Source organism: Gavialis gangeticus, unplaced genomic scaffold (assembly GCF_001723915.1).
Source record: "Gavialis gangeticus isolate Ggan-Ray unplaced genomic scaffold, GavGan_comp1, whole genome shotgun sequence".
In the NCBI taxonomy this organism is placed as follows: domain Eukaryota; kingdom Metazoa; phylum Chordata; order Crocodylia; family Gavialidae; genus Gavialis; species Gavialis gangeticus.
The window spans coordinates 81,339-88,154 of record NW_017729025.1 but is presented as its reverse complement, the minus strand read 5'-3'; the positions used below and the strand labels follow the sequence as shown (position 1 = coordinate 88,154).

General features: G+C 58.7%; 1 long non-coding RNA gene across 1 annotated transcript in view; it reads left to right on the top strand.

Annotated features, from left to right (window-relative positions):
• LOC109299414 overlaps positions 1 to 6,797 on the top strand; it is a 19,919-nt gene extending 13,122 nt beyond the window's left edge. The window contains exon 3 of the long non-coding RNA XR_002097823.1: positions 6,698 to 6,797. This is a non-coding gene — a long non-coding RNA (uncharacterized LOC109299414). The remainder of the gene's footprint in view (positions 1 to 6,697) is intronic.
• The last annotated feature ends 19 nt before the right edge of the window (positions 6,798 to 6,816 follow it).

Sequence of the window (6,816 nt, the reverse complement as noted above, 5' to 3'; positions counted from 1 at the left end):
TGACTGATTCTTTTCAAAAACAGCCTTGTCCAACACATTACTATTTTAATAGGGGGAAAAATAGGTGTCTAATATGCTCCAAAGCTTATATCTTCCTGAATTTTCAATTTTAATATTTTATTGTTTTGTTTTGTTTTTTCCCCTTTTCTCTCTCACCCCTCCCCTTTTATTTCCCATTTGCCATTGGAGCAGGCAGGAAAGGTTTTTTATTTTTTAACGTGGGAGTTGATGAGGCCCGGCGATTCCACGTATGTCAGTTGTTTGTCACAGGAAAATAATGAGAGGAAGGACGCGCTTGGGGTCCAAGCAGACTGCTGACAGCATCTTGTCCTTCTGGCTGGGGGTCAATGGCATTGGGCACATCGCTCTGCCAGCGACAGACATCTAGGCACCGTGACCACCCCATCCCGATGAGCTGCAAGGAGGCAGGGGCGGACTTGAGCTGTTTGGGCGTGTCAACACATGTGCTTTAATGTGCATTAGCCTGTATTAATGCATATTAAGCATTACAAAAAAAACATGCTCTTTAGTTAATATGCATTAACACAGGGTATTGTGCATTGTTTTCACAATGGAGGTACTATATTTAATGCAGATTAATTAGTATGTGTTAATGCATGTGTAGACGCACCCTTTAAGACTAATGGTCCGTGACGGCACTGATGTCCGGCGGTGGAAGATGGAGTCTCCGCATGGAAAGACCAGTCCAGGAACCCTCTCCCCACGGTGGCAGTGCTTACAGAAGAGGATGCCTGCGTAGGTCTCCTACCAGAGACCCAAATCCTTCTCCGGCTATTTATCTTATGCCTCCTGTTATTAAAGTCACCTCTCAAAGAGCTGGCAAGTGCTGACACGAGAAGGAAGGTGAAGCCACGCTGCACACGTCTCCTCCCGCGTTTGAAGAGAGAGCTTGCCACGCTTCTGTGCTGCGGTGGCTGGAGATGCGCCCTGCCTATTAAAGCCCCATCCCATTAACACAATAAAAAGCTAATGAGCTTGTGCGTGCAACCTGCAAATTAATATCGGGACTGATTGGAACAACCATTGACTCTGGCCCTAGTGCTGTAGAAATGAGATCGCTTCTCGCATGAGAGCTCATTAGAGACGAGCTGAAAACGAACCTCTCAGAGGCAAGAAACCAGGAGGTCAATCGCTGCTGAAGGATTAGACCCAGGCTGGTGCTCTGCAGCTCTGGCGAAGATCCCCACGTGCCTCTGCGCTACCCCAGGACAAACCCCCTGGACAACAACCGCCCCGCTCTGCCGCGACCCTGTGCATTGCTGTCCTGGGTGTTAGAGCTTGTGTCACTGATGACATCTGGGATCAGGAGCGGACCTGCCGTCTGAGCCCCTTCCTGCAGGGACAGCCAACTCGTCCCGGTCAGTCGTCCAGCCGCAGCCCTTCTCCAGCGCTGCCTGGCACAAGGAAGGGGTGGACAAGCAAGGGGGGGACGCGGGGAAGGGCCCTCCCTGCCAGGGACGAGTGGTCCAGCACCCCGCAGCACGTCATCCTGCCTTGCCTCCCCGGGTGAGAGCACAAGCCGCCTGCCCCCGCCTCCAGGAGCGATCGAGCTGGACCCCCACGCCGGACGGGAGATAAAAAGACTCCAGACGCTGTGCTTGTAGGCCAGGGGCCTGAGGTTTAAGGTTAAAGTAAAGAACACATTTGACTTTACTGCAGGGCTGTGAAATAGGAGCTCCATTACCAGGAGCGAGTCACCGGGCAGCCGAATTGCAGCAGAAAGGCTAGCCTGGTGAGTGTCCCATTAACACCTGCGCAATGTGCTTCTCCCAACGCACTGGCCTGGAAGAAACCCACAGCCCGCAGGGGAACGGGCAGGGTCCGACAGACTCGTTCAGAGACCCCAGACGGGGCCACACGCTACCCCCGGACCCCTCTGCATTTCCCACGGCAGCACACCTGGTTAAACCATCCTCAAGTCCCATGTCCTGTAACCAAGCCCTTCTCAGCCCCCACCAGCACTGCACAGCTCCCCGTCACCCTCCAGCAGCCGGAGCACCAGTCCCCAGCCCCGGGGCACAAGACTCCCAGATAAGAGGCGAAGGCCGCGCCCCGGCGAGAGGAGGACGACCCCCGTGGGGGAGCAGCGACCCCACAGACCCCCGTGGGGGGACAGCAGGGACAGCGGCACAACCTGGAAACCACAAAGCCTGGAAAATGCAGAGCATGAGGGGTGGGCGTCTGACCACTGCCAGACACCCATACCAGGACAGGATCACCGACTCCGTTTTCTTACAGTCCTGGCCTCAATCGCGCTGATTTTCTGACCTGAGAACAATGTAGAAAGTGCCCCAAACTCGAGAGTGCTGGAACCAGCAAGATGGGAACAGTCCTTACCCATGACGTACCCGGCAAGCCTCGGTGCCGCAGCGGTGCTGAAAAGCACCGGGGAACACCCACAATGTCTCCGGGGTGCTCCCGTGGGGGACGACGTTTGTTTTTTCAAACTAAAAAAATCAGACAAGTATTTCCTAACCTGAATTTCAAATCCGAAACGCAGATTAAAACCAAACCAGGCACGTGGCCGGATACGTGAAGTGCTCGCAGCGAGCCTTCAATGTGCTCTCTCTTGCGGACATGCTTTAACTTTCAAGGCCAATACATAGAAAACTCACTTCCTACGAGACAACCGAACTCCCAGCAGAAGCCGTGTCCTTGCACTGGGCCTGGCTAGCGTAGCGTTTGGCAAGACTTTGCAGGTGTTTAGACAGGGGGAGAAGCGGCTATGCTGTTTCCGAGCTGTTTGCAAGCTCCCGTGCACGGTCTGAATGCCACCTCTTCTGCCGCTTGCAAAACCTGGTGCAAGGAAGCCTGGGCTCGCCCGCACATCCTGTCCACGGCGAGAGCCCTCTCCTCTGCCCAGTTTCTTGCCAACGTGCCGCCAGTCTCAGCCCCATGCTGCCAGCGGTGGATGAGGAACGCCTTTGTTTTTCAAACATGGGGGTTTCAGTTCTAGAGCCGGGGTCTCAGTGTAATCAAACCTCAGGAAATAACAAAGAGGAAACGGTGGGAAGCACCAGCTGTCAGCTCGGCCCAGCGTGACGGCACACGGCGAGAGGCTGATGCAGCGTGCAGAGCTGGCACGGCGAAGGGGATCGGCATCATCTCCCCAGCTCTAAAGCAACGAAAAGCCGCTTACAGACAAAGTATCGTGCACCCGGGGAGGAGCTGCCGGAGCCAGGCCATGGGTCTTAGGGCTCCCGCGATGCAGGGACACTCCCGGGGGGTTTCAGTGCCCCATCGCTGCGCTGGGCATCGACCGACCCGCGCAGCTCTGAGCACGCTTGCAACGTCTGCCCCGACCCCTCTGCCTGGGCCGCAGGAGCAGCCCCAGGCCCAGCAAGGGTGTGGGTCAAGGTTAAGTACCGGAGGCCCTGTCAGATCACGCACAGGGGGAATCCTCTTACGGGCATCTGACTACTATCCACTGCCCACGATTAATGCCGTGCGGGGAGCGGCTAGAGGCAGCATGGGCCCCTGGAGGCGGCTGGAGCCCGGGCTCGGACACCAGGGCTCAGCTCCTGCCTTTACGCTGGATCTGCCGGGGACCAGGGTGAGGCGCAGCCCCATCCTCTGCCTCCGCTCCCCCCCCAGCTGGCGTCTGTCTGGCCTAGGAAGCTCCTTGGGGCACCCCGTGAAGCTCGGTGTCTGGGACCATGGGGCTGGTCTGAACTGGGGTCCTGGGACCCCCCCAGTGATACCGGAGCTGCTCAGTCGCTCGGGATCCCTCTCCCAGCAGACAGGAAGGGCACGTCTGAGCTCTCCCTGACCCCAGAGATGCACGCGGCGTGGGGCTGCCTTAGCATCAACTGGGGGAACGTGCAGCAGTACAAGCTGCCAGGCTTCGGGGTCAGGCCTGGAAGCTATTTAACTCCAGCGACTCTCCTCGTCACTGCCCTGCGTTTCAGGAGGGTCCGTCTCCCTCTGCGCCAAGCCCCCACCACCCAGCCGTGCGCATCGCCTGGCCCGGCGAACGGGAGCCCTGCGCAGCTTGCCCAGGAGCCCGCGGAGAGGGCAGCGAGAGCTGACACTATACACAGGGAGCGGGGAGGCTGCACGAGCCCATCTGACAGGAGCAAAGTCAAGGCAAAGATCTCCACCTACACCGCCAGCATCCCTTCCTCCCTGCAACGGCAACCCTGCCCACCTCCTCCTCTCCCGCCCTGCTCCCGGGCCTGGGAAACGCGCCAGCTCACGCAGACAGTGCGCTGCACGCGCGCGGGAGCCAGGGGAACATGCCTGCTCAGCCTTGCATAGGACAGGACACGATCTGGATGCTTCCTCCTGGGAACCGGGAGAGGGGCACCCCACACCAGCCACGGGGACTGTCTTACACCCCCCGTCATGCCACTACAATCCCTTTATAGAGGGCATCCGATATCACGTTACTGTCCAGCAGCAAGGAGCTGGTGGAGCTGAGCATCCCTGGTACAACCCAGCACACGGGCGTTCAGCGGGAAAGATGGATGTCCAAGTAATGCAAGCGAGCTGACATGAACCACACACCTGGGACAAGGCAGACACACGGCGCACGTGCGGGGAGGGAGGCATCTTGCCTCTGAGCTCAACAATACCAGGATTAGGCCCACACACCAACTAAATGCGACTGCGATGGATGGTGGAGAACGACGACGTTGTGATGAGCGCCTGCTGCAGGCACCGGTGCTGTGCACCTACAGCAACACGCGCTGCCCGGCAGACCCCGCACAGGGAAGCCCCTGGCCTGGCAATGCCCGATACTGCTCCCTGGAAGGACTCAACCCAGCACCCACGGGTCGCTGGTCACTTACACGAGCTGGTGACACTGCGACGGCGAGCGCCAGCCTTGCGCAAACCCGGCCGCCCAGGTTTATAATGCGCTCTGCTCGACGCAGAAATGCTGCGTGCCCGGGATCGGGGCACCCACTGCTCTGAGCGTCCCTGCGTCCCAGTGCTTAAGCAACAGATCAAAACCAGCATGCAAAGCAAGCACTTTGGCAACATCCCTTCGCTCTCCCAAATACACAACCCTGTGCAGCACGCAGCCAGACCCAAATCATCAGCCATCCCCTCCGCAAGAACAGCTCCCACCCTGACATCTAACCCCCATCTCTGAACACATTACACTGAACAGCAGCCGAACCGAATGACGACAGCAGTGAGAACGCATTGCAATTAAGCCAGATGCAAATATACATGTCTCTGTTTGGGGACACAGACCAGCTCCTGGCCGGGGCTGGCATTTGGCAGACAGCATCTGGCTGCCCTGGAGAAGCTCCTCCATGCCGAGGATGGAGGCTGCACCCCAGGCAGTGCAGCAGAGCACAATGGCCCATCACACCCCGAAACCGCACGGCTCGCCTTGGACGGAGACTCAGGCTCCCATCCAGGTCACTCCCCGCGCTCCCAGCATTGGCGCTTCCCAGCTGTTTCTCTCTAGGAGCGTGAGGGGGTCAACCTGATTGCCCCCGTGAGCCTCCTGCCCCTGCCCCGAACCTCTGATCATTTAGGTGACTACACAAAGCCAGGCCCGGCACCGACCTCTGGCACCAGCCCCACAGAGGCATTGCTGCCCCACGGGTGGAGGGGCACCAAGCAGCAATGGGGATCGCTTGGGGAAGATGCAACGGGGCCTGTAACGGGTTGCACGTGCAACCAACATGCCCACAAAGGGCCTGGGGGCAATTGGCCCTGTGTCCCAATGGTAAGGGGAGGCCACTCAGCCTGGCCCCCCTGTGCCAGGCCCAGACCCCTGCTCTGCTCCGTGCCCCAGGCTGGTTATTCAGGACGGCACCAGCTACCCAAGCCCTCACCACCTGGCTGCTGCAGCAAGACATAGGCTGGAAGCACCTGAAAGAGGATGGGGCTTCCCCCAGGAAGCAAAAAGACCGGGATGAGGAGCCAGCCGGGGCCTGGAAACATCCTGCCTGACCGAAGAGCCCAACCACAGAGCGTGCCCAGAGGCACAACAGGGACCAGCCGTCCCTTCAGGTGAGGAGGGTGGGGAGGTGATGGGGAAGAGGCCACGTGCCCCAGGGGAGGGCAGGATGGGGCCAGGGTCCCAATGGGGTCGAGTGGCCTTTCCTGGAGCAGAGGAAGCGGCCACAGAGGAGGAGGAGGCAGCAGCTGTGGGGAAGGAACCGAGCCGTCCAGCCGGACTGGGTTTGGGTGGTAAATGCATGGAGGGGATGACACGTCCTGGAGACACCCACACAAAGAAGTGGTCCAGCAAGGGCATGGTTTGGGAAAGAAGTCTGATGAGGAGCTCCGACGCCTGGGGGACACCCACTCCCCCAGCCGCCCTGCGTTGGAAACGTGCCCCGTCCCGTCTCCCTCCTGCTCGGGGGTTGGGTCGACTTCCTCGCCCCCCGGCACAGCAGCAAGCAGGGCGCAGGCGCGGGCACGCTGGGGGGAGCTGCTCGGGTGCGGGGCTGCCTCGGAGAGGCTCTTCCCTGTGCTAGTGACTTTGGGTGTCTGAAGGTGCTAGTGATGCTGGTGCCTGGGGCATGCCTTTTTCCCGGTGGTGTGCGGCGTCTCCATCCTTGGAGGTTTTGAAGCCCGGGGTAGACAGAGCCTTGGCTGGGATGATGGAGTCGGGGCTGGTCCTGCTTGGAGCAGGGGTTCGACTAGATGTGACCTCCCGAGGTCCCTTCAATGCTCGTTGTCTGTGACTCTCTGATTTACAATGTTAAAGCAGTTTGGAAGCCTACCACTGCCTCCATCACTATAATAAATTCAAAATCCCTATATATTTTGGTGTTTCATTTAGGGTTTTGTTTTGTTTTTATCATGGAAAATCAAAGCTCCCCCAGCTCT